The sequence below is a fragment of the Cibotium barometz genome, chromosome 47 (genome assembly GCF_041138505.1).
Source record: "Cibotium barometz isolate CiBa-2024 chromosome 47, ASM4113850v1, whole genome shotgun sequence".
NCBI lineage: Eukaryota > Viridiplantae > Streptophyta > Polypodiopsida > Cyatheales > Cibotiaceae > Cibotium > Cibotium barometz.
In genome coordinates this window covers 36,529,093-36,550,561 of record NC_141092.1, presented here as the reverse complement: position 1 = coordinate 36,550,561, position 21,469 = coordinate 36,529,093, and the positions used below count along the sequence as shown (strand labels likewise).

Sequence of the window (21,469 nt, the reverse complement as noted above, 5' to 3'; positions counted from 1 at the left end):
AGCAAGAATACATATGTGTTAATAGGTGGATAGCTCTACAATTGCAAATCAAGCAAAGAATAACCATGAATACGAGAATAATAAGAGGATTAATTCTCATGCGTCCATGTGGCATGAAATGAGAGACCATGATCGTGCTTCAAAAACTATAATAGTGCTTTACCAATACCATGATCGTGGTTTAAAATACTCTTATCATAGTAAATAACCACCATAGTGCTTTACCAATAACATGATCGTGGTTTAAAATACTCTTATTATAGTAAATAACCACCATAGTGCTTTAGAAAAATCATGATAGTGGTATTCATATAATTCTATTAAACCATCACTACAATCTTGGTATATATAATTTGGAAAATGTTATTAGAAATTTTCATTTGGAAAACTTATGGATCATTGGATGTGCATTGATGAACATTCAAGAAGAAGCAAAAATACCACAATCGTTGTTTAATAGAACACGATCATGGTATTTCTTTATCGCGATCACGGTATTTCTTTACCACGATCCTAATATTCATATGCATCCAATGATCTAGAGCACATGTTTTAGCCGACCACAAACGTTATTGATTACATATATCTTTTTGGAGATATAGAGAACAGTGCACGGCCTTGATTATACATGTTTAGAAAGACGTGGAAAAGTAAATTTAAAAATATGTTTAGAAAGATATGGAAAGTCAATTATGAATGTGTAATTGAAGATAAAATTTTAATTAAGCTATGTATATCACGATAGTGGGTATAATTCTTCCTACGAAAGCACGATACCATAGCTCTAAAGCACGATCATGGTGCTTTAATGTGATCTTTAGCGATGCAAATTGCCCTACTATATTGCCGGTATCCATACCACCACCGAATGAAATTTTCTAGCATCCTTTTATTTTCAGACAGATATGCCGACATGCTTTATGTCACATGTAATCCCGTCAGCAGGAACTTCCCATTTATATGGTCCCGACCCCTTGTAGTACTTTCTCATCTTTCATAGATTTCTTACTCTAGTTTCAACACGACTTTGGATTTTCAGATTTGACATGGTTATCGGGGTCCATTTTTGACCTCTCTTTTTTGAACACTATGCTTGTATATAACATTTGATAGTCATAAAGCATCAAAATTTAATAACTTTGTCTTTAAAAAATAATAAAGTTGGTGATAAGACAAATGAGAAATAATTATCACGAACATGATGAAATTCTTTTGGGCTGGAAAGAAGTTATCTTTTTCATGAACAGTAATAAGAACTAACTAAAACCCTATTTTTCATGATAATCTTATGGCAGTATCTCTATTATATTTAAGTAATTAAAACATGTATGAAATGATAGGTCCTATATTCTCATAATGTTCAAGTAAGTAATAGACATAAAAAATGGTTAGTCCTAAATAGGTCCTATATTATCATAATGTTCAAGTAAGTAATAGATGTATAAAATGGTTAGTCGGACTATATCGGTCACTACCATCATGTTTTTCAAATGTAGTCAATGGAACCCATACTAACAGATGTAATGCTTAATTGTAATTTGTTTATTTATGTGTTGTACTCTCATAAGAGAAAAATAATCAAATAGTCAATACACATTACTACTTTGCAATATATTGCTTTCCTTTCATCTTCTCGAAAAATGAAGTACTGTAATTTGTCTTTTTGTTTATTGAGGTTATTTAAACTTTGATCAAAAAATGTGGGTGGGTTTTTAAGCAAGCAATGAGATTTTACAAAAAAATATTATTTTGTTAACTTTTGGGAAATTTTTTGGCAAATAAATATTTGACCAAAAAAGTTTGGGATTTCTTGCATTTTTTGGCGATATAGACACACTGTGAATACAATCTTCTCTTGTAACTAGAAACAACACCCCCCTTTTAAGTAGTTAGAAATCACACAGAGTGAATTCAATCTTTTCTTGTTGTAACTACAAAAAGCATCCCGTTTTTGAGTAGTTATAGAGCTCATTGAACACTTTTATGCTCTTGAGTTGAATATTAATGTGAAATTGCCTTGAATTTTTGAAAATGATAACCTACGACTTCACTTTGTTTTGATGACTCATTCTTGTGATCACGTATGCAGAATCTTAAAAACCTTATACACCATGTGGGTTAATTGAATCAGCCACATTTAATGCACACTAAAAATTTGTGACTATGCCCAAAAGGAAGGTATTGTGAGTCGTGACTCTCGTTTCCTCTCGAGTCTCTGCTCAAAATTAGCATATTCTAGTGCGCGCGCACACACCATCTCCATGCATCACAAATTTGCCTCCTTGCAATAAAAGCGATATTTTGGGGATTTCTTTTTTGTCAAATTCCAAGGAGAGTCAAACTCAAGTCTCAAAGCAAGGTAGGTGAACAACCATAACAACCAAATGAGCATATCTTGGGAGATCAAGAAGAGGCAGAGGCCAACCACTAATTTTAAATAGAGTAGAAGGGCGCTGGCCGAAAGTGAAATACAAGATACCTACTAAAGACTTTTGTATCTCAAATGACATTTGTCCTTTTCTCCGCTGTCTCAACAAGTACGCTCAAGGTGTTCCAACTATGGAAGCTCAAGGTGTTCCAACTAGTTATGGCTCTTCTGTGATTGAGAAGAGAGAGAGAGAGAGAGAGAGAGAGAGAGAGAGAGAGAGAGAGAGAATCCCTATAAAGAGAGAGGCATGGCTCATTCATCTCACCCATGATCAGAACTAAAACTTAGAGAGGAACATATTCAAAGTCATCCGGTTCGACATCCTTAATTAGATAGCAATTGTTGCTTGTCTCTTCGTTTCAAAAATGGGGGGTTTTGCAAGGTGTAACTCCAAGCAGTTATTCTCATCTGTGTATCAATGTAGCTCCGAGGGTAGGGAGAAGCAGACAGTAGTGTTGGATCTAGACGGTAGTGAGGGGCAACAGCTCCTTTCCATACTTTATGCTGCTTGCCTTTGAGGCGTCCAGCGTGGTGAGGTTTGCTGCTCTGTTGTTGCTGTCTCCGGTCGCATAGGTTTTGTACCATGTTGTGTCCGAGAGGCGGCGGCCATTAAGCTGATGGTTTTTGTGTCATGCACGGGTGTGAGGGAGGCGGACGTAGTGTCGGTGGCGCGGGCGGTCTTGCCCAAGTTCTACGTGGAAGATGTGCACCCGGAGACGTGGAGGGTTTTTTCCTCTTTTGGGAGTCGATACATTCTCACGGCCAACCCGCGCATCATGATCGAGCCCTTCGCCAAAGAGTACCTAGGTGTCGACGGGGTGATCAGCTCTGAGCTCGAGATTAGCCAGTCCAGCCGCGCCACCGGCTTTCTCAAAAGCCCTGGTGTCATGGTGGGTGACAACAAAGCCACGACTCTCAAGCAGCGATTTGGAGACGCATTGCCTAATGTTGGCTTGGGTGATCGCCCCAGTGACTTTGGCTTCCGACGAGCTAGAGGATGAAGAGGCAATGATGGAAAAAGGAATTTTGGATGCTCCCCCGAAGGATACTCTTGGGCACACTTCAAGAGAAGGGGATACTTTTGGGCATACTTCAAGAGAAGGGAATGAGGAGTTGAATGTCGGAAGTGCCCATAAGCACACCCCACAATCTTCACATACCATCCCTATCGATTCTCAAGATCATGCAAATGCTGATGGAAATGAATGCTAAGATGGACACGATGGCTACAAGGGTGAAAGTCAATGGTAGGCTTGACACTATGGCTACAAGGATGGAAGTTTTGGAAGAGAGGGTCGCTTGGCCAATGAGCCAACCTTCCTATGATAGTGGTCATGGTGCTTTACATGAAGGCAAGCAATTTGGGACAGCTTTTGAAGGCCGTAGGAGGGAAGGCAAGCTACCCATGGCATAAGAGGTTTCTCCCAAGGTAACACATGAGCATTCCACCAAGAATGTCACTTTTGGATTCATGGCGGATGCTAGGAAGCCTTCTATGCGCGAGATGAAGCCTACTACATTCCAAGCGGGTTCTTCTCAATTGCATGGAAAGCAACATGAACCTACATTCAAACATGAGGAGTCAAATTTTGGGGATCCGAGGAGAGTACCTTTGAAACCCAAAGCAAATCAGTTCTCCATGCTTGAAGAGGAGGTGTATGATATGGATGATGTGATTGAGCTTGATTGGGAACATATGTCATTCATTGAGAGACAAAGAGAAGCTCATTATAGGTGGATGAAAATGCCAAATTTCCTCAAGAGGGAGTACAAGGATTTTGCACAATTCCTTGGATCTTTTGTGCAAATGCAAAAGCACAAGCCCTCGCACCATCATGAGAATGCATCGTCAACCGTGTCAAAGGATGTAAAGGACAAGATTTCACTCTCTAAGTTCAAGAAGGGTAATGGTTCAGCCCCACATGAGTTGGAAGAATGGATGAATAAGTTGGATACATACTTTCACCTCTATCCAAAAAGTGAAAGGGAGAAAGTGCACTTTGCATCCTTGCATTTGGAAGACTATGCACATCAATGGTGTGTTGAAAATACAAGTGAATAGGGTGTGTGCGGGAACAAGCCCTTGGTTAGAGACTGTAAAAGAGAAGATGTAAATGTGAAAGAACCTGTGAAAAGGTGAGAAGAATCTATTGGGAGAGAATAAAGGGTAGCATGAGAAGATTTAGGAATTGTGGAGATATTCTGGGAAGTGTGGAGTTATTCTGGGAGATATTCTTGGAAAAGTGAAGAGGTGGAGAGAATCAGGGAAAAGAGGTGGAGTGAATCATGGAGAAATCCATGGGATTTGATGCTTGATGTAAACTCTAAAAAAAGAGGCATAGCCCTAATGAGAATTTGCTAGTTTTTGAGTATCCATGCCTATATTAATCTATTTGCTAATTACCACTAATCACTTTGTTAATGATGTTGATTCTAGTGTTTGATCCACCGTAGCTCATCACAATGCTCCAATTTCAACATGGTATCAGAGCCATGCCTAGAATCCATCAGGTTTATGAGCCCATTATTTAATTAGTCCAAATTTTAGTTATTTTTCACTTCACCCCTTCACCCCCAGCCAGTGGAGGATCTCATTCACCTTGCACACATAGAATTAGGGCAAACCCTTCTAGCATATGGTAGCCAACCCACTTGGCTTCAAGCCCATCAAACTGCGCAGCAAACCGCCAAGGCGTTTAGGAGAAATCGCGAAATTCGTCGGTGCCTTTTTTTCTGAGTGAAATTGACATTGCAGCTTGCACAAATCAAAGGTCTCTAATTCCTCTTAGCCCAAAGCATTCTCTACAAGCTGGTGAAGACAGAATTCAGTTTCATCAAGTCTATAGTGAGATCCAAGCTCTTCATCAAATCTGGAGGTGACTTTGGTAAAATAGAGATTAAGCTTTCAATATTTGGTCAAATCTTGTGTTTCTTCGCTTAATCCTCTACTAGACTCATTGCTATTGATGGCTTTGAAAGCATTTGAGCTCATTTGAAGTCTAAGGCACCAGATTTGGACTCCCCGCATACTCTGTTTTTTACACACAAAACAGTGGATTAATTTGTTAATCAATGTTTAATCAATGCTAATCACTGTATTTTGGTACAATTGAGGGTTTAAATTAACCATTAGGTATCTGATACAGATCCCTATAACTTCAGATTGCAATTCGGAGTTGGTTTGATACTCCAACCATTCCGTACAAATTGGTTATCCTTGATTTAGTGTAATTTCTGGTGATTTTATGCTGATAAATTTGTTGTAATCGTCTATTAAACACCAGATTAATTTGTAAAAGGGTAGACACTGCCCTTGAATCTTGAAATTGGATCAAGAGGTAAGACCCCCTTCACATCACCATGAGTTCAGCACAGGAAATAGCCAAATTTAATGGGAGCAGTTTTATACATGGCAGACAAAAACCATGTATTTGCTCATGAGGAAAAATCTGTGGGGACTAGTTGAAGGGAGAGATGAATGCCTAGAGAGAGGGAAAAATGAGTGGAAGAGCAGGAATGAAAAAGCATTGGGACTTATTGCACTCAGTTTAAATGATGAAATCATTCATCACATCACAGGGATACAATGGGCAAAAGATGCATGGGATGAACTCAATAAATTATTTGGTACACAAGCAAAAAATTCAAAGATAAATCTGTTAATGCAATTCTACGAATTGGACATGAAGGAAAGTGAACCTTTAATCACACACTTGAACAAATATAAAAGCATTAAGCAACAGCTATTGGCAAAAAGGTAGAAGATGATGAGGCACTAGCAGCGCTTCTGAAGAGTGTGGACAAAGGTGATTATGAAAACATTATAGCAACATTAAAGACTGTACCTGAATTGAAGCTACACGAGATAGAAGCAGCTCTACTAGAGCAAGAGAGCAGAGGCAAAGAGAAGAAAGGGCTCGACTCAACAGCAGGAGAGAAAAAAGCATTCTTCACCCGAGGAGGATTCTCTCGAGGACGAGGACGAGGAAGAGGCAAAGAAGGAGGAAGGACCTTCACTTGCCACAAATGTGGAAAGCCAGGACACATGGCGAGAGACTACTACAGCAAACCCAGTGGAGAAGGAACGACATCGGCAAACTTCATGGAGGCTCCAAAGGAAGTGAAGTCGGATCATCTTTTCTGAGAGAGAGAGAGAGAGAGAGAGAGACCCCACAACCCAATGTAACCTGCCCCAACAAAGTAAAACCACCTCTGATCCACCGATGATGTAGGCCACATGGTAGATGTATGTGTGAGCACTTTAGTCAAGGTCGCGGGCACTTATAGTAGCCTTGGACACATAGAGAGAGAGAGTGTCAAGGACTATGGAGTTTAGGGACTTGAGGCACCGGTCGCGGGCTATCAAGTAAGAGGGAAACTTGGTATAGGGTCCAGGTGTGCTAGGATTATTCACTTGAGGGGAGGTGTTGAAAATACAAGTGAATAGGGTGTGTGCGGGAACAAGCCCTTGGTTAGAGGCTGTAAAAGAGAAGATGTAAATGTGAAAGAACCTGTGAAAAGGTGAGAAGAATCTACTGGGAGAGAATAACGGGTAACATGAGAAGATTTAGGAAGTGTGGAGATATTCTGGGAAGTGTGGAGTTTATCTGGGAGATATTCTGGGAAAAGTGAAGAGATGGATAGAATCAGGGAAAAAAGTGGAGTGAATCATGGAGAAATCAATGGGATTTGATGCTTGATGTAAACTCTATAAATTGAGGCATAGCCCTAATGAGAATTTGCTGGTTTTTAAGTATCCATGCCTATATTAATCTATTTGCTAATTACCCACTAATTATGTCTTAATTATTTACTAATCACTTTGTTAATGATGTTGATTCTAGTGTTTGATCCACGATAGCTCATCACAATGCTCAAATTTCAACATGGTGGAGACATATGCTCAAGGGAGGAGTTATGCCACATACTTGGGAAGAACTCAAGCATGAAATGAATATGACATTTGTGTCACCTTTGGTTCTTGACCGATACCATGAAGAATGGTATGAACTCACACACAAGGGCATGTCGGTTAGGGAGTACATCAAGAGGTTCATGAAGCTCTCCATGTTTGTGGATGGACTCAATGAAGGCATGTGATTGAAGAAGTTTGTGCATGGTCTAGATTCATACATCAAAGCGGATGTCTCGGCACAAAGACCAAGCACTATCCAAGAGGCTATGAGGTTGGCGGAGTTCTATGAGACAAAGTATAAGAGGATTCAGCCCAATGTACCTTTTCATAAGCCATTTCACACTTCTTCAAATGTGGAGAAAAGTCTACCTTCTTCTACATCCACTTACACTTCCAATTTCCATACATCTTTTGGAAGTGGACAATCCACAAATGGAGTTCGTAATGATGCTAAGAAGAGCAATGGGTTTGTCAAGGAGCCTCCTCAACCATTCATGAAGACTCAACGGATGGATGATCCTAAGATTGAGGAATTGAGGAGCAAACGCCTATGTTTTAAATGCAAAGAGAAGTGGTCACCCGGGCACATTTGCAAATCAAAGAAAGTGGTGGCTACTATGATCATTATGGATGCGGATGATGATTCCAAGTCATCTCATGATGTGGAAGAGTTTGAAGATTGCAGCGAGGAGACACATGTAGAAGAATTGGAGGGTTATTCTTTTGTCAAAGAAGAGGATGAGTTTCCTTTCAACCCCGGTGGAAGGGATCATGCATGCATTTTGAGGGACAATATGCCAAAATAGAGTGCTGCCCATATTTACAGAAAATTACAGCAAGGAGATGGTGAAGAATTTCCTCATTATAAGCTTCGGAATAGTCTACTATGGCACAAGGATAAGGTGTATTTGGTTTCAACTTCATCCTACATATTCCAAGTTGGCACATAGATACTATGGACCATATTTGGTACTGAGCCGGAGAGGATTGTGGACAAGAGGACAAGAGTTTTGAGGAGCCGGAACATTGATGAATTCCTTGTGAAATGGAAGCGTTTGCCCATAGATGAGGCTACTTGGCAATCAATGGAGTATGTTCAACAACATGGTTTACTTGATGGAAGTATTCCTTAATCAAGTGGCATGATTATTATGTGAAGAATGGGCATACCGTGAGGTTTTATATGTGCTGTAATTTATGGACAGCTTTAGTTGGATCTATTGTTGGGGTTACCAATCTACTCCAACACACTTGGAAGATCATTTGATTTGATGACAAATATGTGGGACCATTTTGGGTACGGCTACGCATCATTTGCAGCTCATTTTTATGGAGGTTTCATGAAGAATTTCAAGGGAAGCTTCATCGACAACATGGTTGCCATAACAGTCCTACATGCTATTTTTGGAGAAGGAGTTTGCCGGCTTCACAACATTTGGTTTCCTTATTCCAAATGTATTTGAGGCGCATTTTTGAAGACCTCTCTACTTCCCATGGGTTTACATTGCGATTGCGATTCAATTGTAAATATCTTGTATGATTTTGAGGACAAAATCTTTGGGAAGGGATGGTTTGTCATGAACCATAGAGCTTGATTTCCACATGTACATAGGGGCCCATGGGCAAAAGGAGATAGTGACTATAAATAGGGCTTGGGGTACTTTGGTAGGGCCTTTTGACAATTTTACTAACTTTGGTCATCTTGTACCTTTGGGCTCCATCTATGGAGATATGGCCTTCCATGGTCATCCTCTTGGTGAGAGGTTAAACACACTTAGGCTATTTGTGCATCTTCTCTTACTACATGCACTTATAGATTTTCTCTCTCTTTTGTATATTATGTGATGAGCCATTTGATCACTAATCTCATGATTAATGGATGCTAGATTCTTGCTTTGATGTGTTTGATTCTTGGCAACGTGCAAGGTAAATGGCTTGTGAACGTCTAAAATTTGATCTGATTAAGTGCTTGGTATTTATCGCTAGAAGAATTTTTGATCCCATGCTTATGCCCCAATTATGAGTGTTCCACTACAAGGAAAAGCGACCATAGGCGTGTTTATAAACGTGTTTTGACAACGTGGTTTAAAATGTTACGTGCACGTTTATAAGTGCGTCTAAAACTACGTCTACCGATACGCGTCTATAGGCACGTCTATATGGGCATCTATAGGTGCATCTATATCAATGATATAGATGCACCTATAGATGCCCATATAGATGCATATATATCAATGATATAGATGCACCTAAAGATACCCATATAGACATGCTCTAGAGTTTAAGAAAATTCCATACAGCTGCCTGTGCAAATGTACAGCTACATTTTCTGCACATGCAGTTGCATTTTCTGCACAGGCAGTTCTCTGGTTTATGGTACAAAAACAAACCTACAAAATAAATCCCTAGCACCCAAGGGTGCAATAATAATAGAGGAAAGATAGAAAAGCACTTACCTCTTTTTCATGATGTTGAAAGAGAGGATTTGAGGACCTACAAAACCGACAAAAGGGTGAGGAAAGGATTAGTAATGCATACATATAAAAGCTTATGCAAGCTATGCCACTATGCAAGCCTTATGCAAACTATGCCGCTATATGCAAGCCTTATGCAAGCTATACTAAAGCTTATGCATAAAGCATGCATGAGGCCTTATGCATAAAGCTTTAAGCATAATGCTTTATGCATGAGGCCTTATGCATAAAGCATGCATGAGGCCTTATGCATAAATCTATGCATGAGACCTTATGCATAAAGCACTATGCAAGCCACGCTAGCCTAAACTAAACTGTACCCCAGCACTATGCATTAAGCATGCTTGCATCATAGAGCTTAATGCATGCATAGATTAAACTCTATGCATGCATAAAGCTCTATGCATACAGCTTAATGCATGCATAGAGGTCTATGCATAGAGCTTCGTCTATGCATTAAGCTCTAAGAATAGAGCTTAATGCATAGATTAAGCTCTATTATTAGATCTCTATTCATAGATTAAGCTCTATGCATAGAGGACCTACAAAACAAAACCCCTCTTTTTGGTAGATAAAAATAGAGGAAAGAGATGATAAAAAGATAAGAAAGAGAGGAAAGATAGGAAAGCACTTACCTCTTTTTGGTGATGTTGAAAGAGAAGATTAGAAGACCTACAAAACCAATAAAAGGGTGAGGAAAGGATTAGTAATGCATACATACAAAAGTCCTAAGAACCTAATGCATACATACAAAATCGAAAAGATTAAGCTCTATGCATGCATAGAGCTCTATGCATAGAGCTTAATCTATGCATAGATCTCTATGCATTATGAATGCATGCATAGAGCTTAATCTATGCATTAAGCTCTATGAATTGAGATTAATACATAGATTAAGTTCTATGATTAGAGCTCTATTCATTTATTAAGCTCTATGATTAGAGCTCTATTCATAGATTAAGCTCTATGCATAGACGACCTACAAAACAAAACCCATCTTTTTGGTAGATAAAAACAGCGAAAAGAGAGTATAAAAAGATAGGAAAGCACTTACCTCTTTCTGGTGATGTTGAAAAGAGAAGATTAGAAGACCTACAAAACCAAAAAAAGGGTGAGAAAAGGATTAGTAATGCATACATACAAAAGCCCTAAGAACCTAATGCATACATACAAAATTGAAAAGAGAGGAAAGAGAGAAAAGCATTTACCTCTTTTTGGTGAAGTTGAAAGAGAGGATTATAAGACCTACAAAACAAAACAAAAAGTTGAGAAAAGAATTAGTAATATAAAACCCTAAAAGTGTGAATAACATGGATACATGAGGTTTAAGCCTTATGCATAAGGAGGTTTAAGTATAATCCTCTTATGCATAAGCCTCTTAGGCTTATGCATAAGAAAGAGAGAGAGAGAGAGAGAGAGAAATAGAGAAGAGAATACCATTCAAAAATTTTAAACATAAGAAGCTTATGCATCAGAGAGAGAGAGTGAAGAGAATACCAATCAAAAACCCTAATTCTAAACATACCATTCAAAAACCATGAATATATGAAGAGGTAGGAGAGACAAGTGAGATATAGATTACCTTGTGAGAGGAATCATACTTGGGAGGAGACTTTGTGAGGAGAGAACAAAGGGTGAGGTGCTGCCATCATGAGGAAGAGGTACAACACAGGGACTAAAGGGGAGGGAAGCGAAGCGAAAATAGTTGCGGCATCGACGCGTGGGCGGGATTATTCAAAAACAAATTTAACAAAGTGTGTCTATACTGGCGTCTACAAACACGTCTATATGCGCGTCTATAAGCGCATCTATATCATATAGATGCGCTTATAGACGTGCCTATAGATGCACCTATAGACGTGCCTATAGATGCACCTATAGACGTGCCTATAGACATGCCTATAGACGCATATATAGGCGCGTAAATAGCCACAAATTCACCCATGGTCCCTCTCACTTCCATCTTTCTCTAGTTTGCGCATCTGTGTTCTCATTCTCTTGTAGTGTTCATTAATTCTTGTTATGTATTAATTAATTAAGTTCATTAAGTATTATGTTCATGAGCATGTAATCTCTTTCTCTTTGTTATCTCTTTGCAATTAATATCCCTATTAGGGCAATGGCCCTAACACCTTCGTGACCACGATCTAAGAGTTCTTGACTCTCTTACCCTGTTAACCCATTCCTAGGGTTAACAAGAGGTACTAGCATTATCTTACATCAATGAGTCAAGGTAGATACACCAAAAGGTCACAAATTCAAGATATGAAGCAATGGTGTCCAAATCTACAACTTGGACGAGCAGCCATGATGGTCCAACAGAATACTTATGGTGATTTCCACTTCAAGAGAGTGTGGTATTAAGTTAGGATGAATTCCCAAGTGATGTACTTCATGGATATATTATGAGAGTAGTCATTGCAATAGCATTAGGCCTCTTATGAGCCTAAAGTTCTCATTCGGTCTCAATTTAAGTGATTGTGAACACTTATGGCCATGTATATAAGTGAATATCTCTCATAATACAAGGACTCTCCCATTGTGCAATAGAGTCTTGCTCTTGGGAATCCTCTTGCTAATCTCTCTCTAATCCAGGCTAGTGGGTGTGTGTGAGTAAAGTGAGGTGAGAGGAGGGACGAGTATACCTAGTGCGACGCGATTATGTGACAACGCTCTGTGGGAGGCACGCTGGAGTTACTTCTCAAGGAGTTGTGGAGCTTGCAGGCCTCAAGGGTTACGAGCTCAGCCAATGAAAATATACTCACGAGAGTTACGGTTCACTAGGTAATCTTCTTATTGGATGGGGATTTGGATGAGCTATAACATTTTTGGCACTGCTAACAGGGAGCCATCCCTTGGATTTTTCATTATTTGGTCTCTTATCTATGTATACCTATTTCCCATTGTCTTGATTTGTGGGTTTCCATGAAAAAGATATGGTTTTGATGGAGATTTATGTGTGATTTAGTGAATAATTGTTCTTTTTTTTGTAAAGAATACTTTTTGCTTAATTTTTAGCTTAAATTATTATTTTTGTTGTTGTTTAATTTGGTTTTTAATGTTCCTAGGGCTTGCACATAGAGAGTATTAAGCTTTGTTTGCTTCCATTGCATCAAAAAATGCAATAGAATGTAATTTTTGGTGATTTTTAGCTCTCTCTAAAGTTAAACATAGAAGTAGAATCATTAATTTTTGCTTGATTTGTGTGTTTTTTGTTTGATTTGTACGCATTAGAGTGTTAGCAAGTATAAGTAGTAGCTTATCATTTAAAAAAATTCTTAAAAAACATAAAAAAAACACTCTGGAAATGAGCTCATCTTTCTTAATTGATTGATTTTTGTCATTAAAGGGTGATTTATCTAGTTCAAGAGGCAAAAAAACTAGAAAATGTATTTTTTTGGGTCAAATTCAATCATGTAAGAGGTCAAAATTAGTGTTTTAAGAGCATCTAGATGCATCAAAACACCTAATTACGTCAATTTTTTCATCAATCGGAGGAATTTTTCTCTCATTTACTTTATTTTGCATAAAGAGAAGAGACCATATTAAGAGTTTAATTAATATCTAATTATGGATTAATTTACACATTAGCTGATGCACATAGCTTAGCAATTTCATGCCCTATCCAATGATGTGCTCAATGGTGGAATCAATTAGTGAGATTAGTGATTAATTAGAACCCTTAATTAGTCTTAAAGGAGAGAAGGATTAGTGGAAGGATTAATTCTTAAGCACTTTTTTCCATAACTCATTAAGGCTAATGAGAATTAAATAAAAAGATGCCAATGAGTTGTCAACCTGCCCATTTTCGGGAGTCGTTTATTATGAAGGGTGTAAGCGGGTGTCATAAAAGTGTTGACTTTTTTAATTTTCACTTACCTTTTTAGGAAAATTTCCATATCTCCCCAATTTAAAATTCACAAAATATTCCCTCCATACAAGAAAACTTGAATTTCTCTCTAGACTCCAAATTAAAAAACCTTTTTTCATGGCATGAAACAGGTCCGTGCAAAAAAAAAAAACAATCATGAAACACCCGTTTCATGTTTTTGTGAAACACCTGTTTTACGTCATGAAATAGGTCCATGCAAAAACAAAATCTGTGAAATATTCATTTCACGTTTTCATGAAACACTTGTTTCACATTGTGAAAAAAGCCTGCCTATAAAAAAAAAGTAAATTAAATTAAGTCCATGAGATGCGGTTCATGGTATGAAAGTTCTCTCCACTTTTACGTCTAGGAAAAGGGTCCGTGGGTTTAAAAATAATTATTAAATTTAATTAAGTCCATGAAATACGTTTCATGGCATGAAAGTTCTCTACACTTTCACGTCCGTAAAAGAATCCGTGGTGGGAAAAAAAAAGCCTTGTTTGGAGGCTCATTTCTCCTAAACCGTGAGTTTGATGAACGCACTTCAGAAAGCTTGAATCGAGCTCAAAAATTGATCTCAAGCGTCCGAGGGAAAAATCCTTTGTTTTGGACTCTGATCAGTAGGCTCAAAGTTTGACCCAAAAATCAAGGCTAAAAAACAGGCCTAAGCACTAAAAATCACCCAAAATAGCTCGAAAAAGATTGCATATAATATTTGGGATAATTTTTTAGTGTATAAACGATAAAATCACGAAAACATTAGAGAGAAAGTTTCAGTACTCCAAAAATACTACAACTCTCTCATACAACGTTTCTCCAAATTCGTCTTGGAACACTTCAAAAACATGTTCGTAATAGGAAACATCTCTGTGAAAAAAAAAATCATCTTGAGACAGTGATGGAAAATAGGGTTGAGACCTCCTCTTCCACCATCTGGGATGCTATTGGCATGCACGTTTTCCAAAAAAGTTTATCTTAGGTATTCACATGCACTTTTGAGACTTCGCCTTCCATCTCAGTGGCACACACTTTTTTCGAAAAAATATCTCTAAGAGGTCATTCACGTGCGCTTAGTGCCTAAGCAAATTAAGGCAAACAGACTCTCATTTGACCGAGAGAAGGGTGCACCAGGCCTCTTGATGTTGTAACAGGCTGTAAGAAAAAAAAACATGTGTGCTTGCTCATTAAGGAGAAATTGGCAACGTCAAGATATGGGAATGATAATAGACCAAATGGACGACCACTCTCATTAAACCCAATGGCTGAAATCTTCGAGCCCTTGAGATCCATGCCCCAAATGCATCTCCCAATACCATTTGCCATGCTGACAACAACAAGCATGTCATCGGGTGTTGCACCCCCTGTCACATCAATCCCTCTGGGATTTGGTTCCTTGCCTACACCTACCACAGGTCCTAAACCTTTAGAAATACTAGGTACCAACCCTTGCAAACCCTAAATGCCCAAACCTTGGACACATTCACTAATCTAGGAAGGGGGGTTACCCAAGGACTAAATGAGGTCCTACCCACATTAGCACCCACACACAGCCTAATCGACTCATCCAAAAACACGATCGTATAGATTTTCAAAATCATGGAAAAGTATGATGAAACGATTCATCCTCTTCAACCCATTCAAATGTTTGAACAGAAATGTGAAGCCTTTGGAAATCCAAACTGCCCCACCAAGGTATATGCATTGAACCTTTGCTAAGTAGGAAATGCTAGTTGATGGTTCATCACATTGATGCCCGCAACTAAGACAAACTTCAGGACCTTAAAAATAGCCTTTATGCACAGTTTTTAAAGACAAGATGATCGGTGGAGTGCAGCAAGAGAACTCTACTTGATTGAGCAAAAATAAAATGAAACCATCAGATATTTGTCCTTCGGATAAAAATCTTGGACTCATGATGTGAGCCATGGGAAAAACTAAACGATGCTCAATTGAAAAGATGTCTCATACGTTAAGATATCAAGATCAACATGAGCTGCCACTCACGAGGCGCCTGCGTGACCGTTCGACATTTACATCACTAGCGGGTTCAGTAGCTAGCACCGACATATCTTCGCTAGAGATTCTACAGCTCAGACTACACCGACTAGTCCACATCTACTTGCTCCACTTAGCGTATTCACATTATGGACTGTATGTACATCATACTTTAGTACTGATGTTGTATTTTCCTTATCTTTTGTTACAAGAAAAAGAAAAAGAAGAACAATTTTCAACCTCTAATCTTGTGTGTTCTCCTCTAGGGTTTGTGAGTGTGTGTGTGTGCTTGCAAGAGTGCAAGCTCTCTTCCTCCTTGCACCTTTTCATGTATCATATCCTGGTTCATGCTAAGAAGTTGAGCGGCAAGCAAGAGAAGCACTGGAAGTGGTATGAGAGTAAGAGCTTCATCTACTCTTCCCCCTTTGTGTTGGCTAGCTACTACATCCTTGTCAGGAGCTCTTCGAGAGGCACTCGCAAATGAACTCTTATTGAGGAGCTATCTTAACAAGAGTGGAGTTGCAAGGTAACTATATCATCCTTTGGATAGTAATTTTCAAGCCGAAAATGTGTTTCGAGTGCGTCTTGACCTCTGTTTTTCAGTTCGCAGGGTAAGTTTTTGATTCTCTACAAATTTTTGTTTTTGGAACTGCAAGAAGGGTAATTGGTTGTGCAGACATTGGATGTACTGCAAAGAGGTCTTATAGTTTCCATTGGGTGTATGTATGCGAATTGCGGTCACTGGTTGTGATAGTTTGGGTGCACTATAGTACCGCTACAAAGAGTACAATAGTTTGTGCAGGTCAAACAAAGTGTTGTTTTTGGTGAGTTTGTATTGTAGACAAGATGCCGAATGATGGAATGAACCGGATTGTTGCAAAAAATCTTGACAATAACAACTTCTATGCTTAGAGTTTTAGATTAACAAATTTCATGATGGAAAAAGGCTATTGGGACTAAATTGAAGGTGAGCATGAGGAGGCACTAAAGTGCCAGAGATTAATCCAACTACTGCAAATGTAAAAGAATACAAGGATTGGAATCAAGGAGCAAGAAAAGTCATGTGTTGGCTTTCTATTAGTATACAAGACACCATGATTGGGAATATAAAGCATGCCAAGTCACCCAAGGAGGCATGGGATACCTTGGTAAAGTTGTATGAAACTAACACCAAGGCACAAAGATTCAGTTGAAGAATGAGCTTCATACTGTGGAGAAGGAAAAATTGTCTGTGATTGATTATGCCTTAAAAATCAAGGGCATTGTGGAATCTCTTGCATCTATTAGTGTTTCTGTTGTTGATGATGATAAGGTAGAAGTATGTCTACGTGGTCTCGGGCCATAATACAAGGCATTCAAGACGTCTATTCAGACTTGGGAGAATATTCCTAACTTTACTGATTTTATGTCAATGCTGATCATTGAAGAAAAGAGTTTGGATGGAGACTAGTATTCACAAAACAAAGGTAGTTTGGAGCAATAGTTCTTCTACACAAGTGTAGATAGAGGACAAGGTAGAGGCTAAGGCCGTGGCCGTGGCTGTGGCCAAGGTGGTGGCCGAACAGGTAATCAAAATTATGGTTAGCAACAGCAATCCCATGAGAATCACAACAACAACACATAGGTGGAAGAGACCGATTTAGAGACAGGGGGAGTCAAAGAGGTCGTGGAAATTGCAAAGGCAGAAAAATGACACACGAGACTGTTTTTATTGTGGTACATCTAGGCATGTGTAGGAAGATTTTTATAAGAAGCAAAATGACATGAGAAGTTTAGTTAAACAAGGTGAATATACACCAATAATAGGATGTTATCATATGATTTTGATAGCTTTAAGTCGTGCTAGGTTTCTCCTTAGCAAAGTAAAAACTTTGTATGTCAATTAGACTTTACTCAATATGTTTTTTAATAATGTTTTTAGCATTACAGTCTTTTCTTTGAATTTAATTGATTCTAGTTTACGTGTGATTTGAAATTGTTGTTGTTGATAAGTACATTGTTTAATTCTAGGAACGAGGACTGATCATTACGATTAGCTCCAAGGACTTCTCCTCCAAGAAGCTCGAAGTGGGTTACGACGAGGTTACAGTTGGTTACCATGTCCAATATAGCCTTCATGAGAATCGGTGAGTTTGCTACTACTTGATGATGGGGAGAGGGTTCCACACTGCCGGGGCGAGGACATTATACTTATCTTTTCTTGTGAAGGTGGTGCATTCAAAGTTGAGGGTATCGGCAAGGATGCGTTGGATGTAGTTGGAGACCTCGAAGGGGGTTTTCCCAGCAGAACAGGTGAGCTCCTTGGGTAATTCATGAAGGAAGGTGACCTCATAGACGGGGCTGGGGTTCATGAAGAAGTAGAAGCAATCCATGCCCTTCCACCCTCTTGCCGTAGTGGCATGGAACATGCTCATGTGGTTGTTCGTGGCCACGGGAACTATGTGGTCAGCTAGCTCAGCAAAGAGCGCGCTAAACCTAAGCAAGAAGGGCTCCGTGCACGTTGTCCCCTCTGGACATATCACCAGATCCCCTTCTTTCAGAAGCTTTTGGATGCTCGCAGCGTCCCTCTGCATGTCCCTCGATAGCCTCACCGTCCTAATCGGTGATTTCAGACACCCATGACAACGAATAGGTCAGTGCACTAACCGGCCGCCCAACTGCACATGACACAAATATAGGGTCCAGTAGCATCTTGTGTGTGCACACAAATAGTACCCCGTGCTTGCCCCCCTTCTTCTTCATAGATGCAGGTGGTATCCCCTTCACAATCACCCTCACCCCCAAGCTTCTAACGGCGTGAAGCACAAGGTTCATTGGTAGTAGAGCTCTTGCTGCCACCCTGATTAGGGCCAAAATGAAGCCTACTGGTAGCCAAATAACGACTATTAATGCCCATAATGGGGAACTTGGAGGCTTCACTAATCTCCCATCATGGAATACCATGGGCTTGGGTAGCCTGCTCTGTGGTAGCGCCTCCTCTTTCAGGTGGCTTGGCACCACGTAGCCTTCCTGCCACCAAAATCAAGAGAGGAAAGGCTCGTTATCAGCTTTTTAACCCCTTTGGCTCAAAAAATCTACGTTAGCCTAAAGCCTTGATAATTCCATGATTCTCCTTAAACCTCCATCATATAGCCTTATAGCTCTGGCGCTGGCTATGTCATCATGTGTAAATTTGATTGCTAACTTGACAACTGTGGTCAGTTGTTGCGAGTGCTGCAATCACTTAATTACGTACCACCTTAATTTTCTTAAACCAATGCAATAATACACCCCATCTAATTAGCTCGAATTTGATCCTTTTCTAGACACCTAAGTAGTGGGTTAATAAACCCTGGCAATACGTATCACCAGCTAATTAGCTCAAGTTTTAGCATTTTTGATCTCAAATTCTAGCGATAAAAATACCAAGCACTTAATCAGATCAAATTTCAGTTTACAAGCCAATTAATTACCTTGCACGTTGCCAGGACAGGGTAGTCACTGGGGCGATCACCCAAGCCAACATCAGGCAATGCGTCTCCAAATCGCTGCTTGAGAGCCGTGGCTTTGTTGTCGCCCACCATGACACCAGGGCTTTTGAGAAAGCCGGTGGCGCGGCCGGACTGGCTAATCTCGAGCTCAGAGCCGATCACCCCGTCGACACCCAGGTACTCTTTGGCGAAGGGCTCGATCATGATGCGCGGGTTGGCCGTGAGAATGTATCGACTCCCAAAAGAGGAAAAAACCCTCCACGTCTCCGGGTGCACATCTTCCACGTAGAACTTGGGCAAGACCGCCCGCGCCACCGACACTACGTCCGCCTCCCTCACACCCGCGCACGACACGAAAACCATCAGCTTTATGGCCGCCGCCTCCGACACAACGTGGTACAGAAACCATGCGACCAGAGACAGCAACAACAGAGCGGCAAACCTCACCACGCCGGACGCCTCAAAGGCAAGCAGCATAAAGTATGGAAAGGAGCTGCTGCCCTTCAGTATGGTCCCGTCTAGATCCGACACTACTGTCTGCTTCTCCCTACCCTCGGAGCTACATTGATACACAGATGAGAATAACTGCTTGGAGTTACACCTTGCAAAACCCCCCATTTTTGAAACGAAGAGACAAGCAGCAATTGCTATCTAATTAAGGATGTCGAACCGGATGGCTTTGAATATGTTCCTCTCTAAGTTTTAGTTCTGATCCTGGGTGAGATGAATGAGCCCTGCCCCTCTCTTTATAGGGATTCTCTCTCTCTCTCCCTCTCTTCTCAATCGCAGAAGAGCCATAACTAGTTGGAACACCTTGAGCTTCCATAGTTGCGAGGAGGCAAATTTGTGATGCATGGAGATGGTGTGTGCGCGCGCACTAGAATATGCTAATTTTGAGCAGAGACTCGAGAGGACACGAGAGTCACGACTCACAATACCTTCCTTTTGGGCATAGTCACAAATTTTTAGTGTGCATTAAATGTGGCCACCCCTCAATAAACAAAAAGACAAATTACAGTACTTCATTTTTCGAGAAGATGAAAGGAAAGCAATATATTGCAAAGTAGTAATGTGTATTGACTATTTGATTATTTTTCTCTTATGAGAGTACAACACATAAATAAACAAATTACAATTAAGCATTACATCTGTTAGTATGGGTTCCATTGATTATATTTGAAAAACATGATGGCAGTGACCTATATAGGACTAACCATTTTATACGTCTATTACTGACTTGAACATTATGAAAATATAGGACCTATCATTTCATACGTGTTTTAATTACTTAAATATTATAGAGATAATGCCATAAGATTATCATGAAAAATAAGGTTTTAGTTAATTCTTATTAGTGTTCATGAAAAAAATAACTTCTTTCCAGCCGCCAAAAGAATTTCATCATGTTCGTGATAATTATTTCTCATTTCTCTTATCACCAACTTTATTATTTTTTAAAGACAAAGTTATTAAATTTTGATGCTTTTTGACTATCAAATGTTATATACAAGCAAAGTGTTCAAAAAAGAGAGGTCAAAAATGGACCCCGATAACCATGTTAAATGTGAAAATCCAAAGTCGTGTTGAAACTAGAGTAAGAAATCTATGAAACATGAGAAAAGTACTACAAGGGGTTGGGACCATACAAACGGGAAGTTCTTGACGGGATTACATGCGACATAAAGCATGTCGTTATATCTGTTTGAAAATAAATGCATGCTAGAAAATTTCATTCGGTGGTGGTATGGATACCGGCAATATAGTAGGGTGATTTGCATCGCTAAAGATCACATCAAAGCACCATGATCATGCTTTAGAGCTATGGTATCGTGCTTTCGTAGGAAGAATCGTACCCACTATCGTGATATACATAGCTTAATTAAACTTTTATCTTCAATTAGACATTCATAATTGACTTTCCATATCTTTCCAAACATATTTAATTACTTTTCCACGTCTTTCTAAACATGTATAATCAAGGCCGTGCACTGTTCTCTATATCTCCAAAAAGATATATGTAATCAATAACGTTTGTGGTTGGCTAAAACATGTGCTCTACATCATTGGATGCATATGAATATTAGGATCGTGGTAAAGAAATACCCCGATCGCGATAAAGATATACCATGATCGTGTTATATTAAACAACGATTGTGGTATTTTTACTTCTCGAATGTTCATCAATGCACATCCAATGATCCATAATTTTTCCAAATGAAAATTTCTAATAACATTTTCCAAATTATATATACCAAGATTGTGGTGATAGTTTAATAGAATCATATGAATACCACTATCATGATTTTTCTAAAGCAC

At 39.4% G+C, this 21,469-nt stretch overlaps 1 pseudogene; it reads right to left on the bottom strand.

Moving 5' to 3' along the window:
- Positions 1-17,821: 17,821 nt before the first annotated feature.
- Positions 17,822-19,857, bottom strand: LOC147611644 (glycerol-3-phosphate acyltransferase RAM2 pseudogene; annotated as a pseudogene).
- Between the last annotated feature and the right edge of the window lie 1,612 nt (positions 19,858-21,469).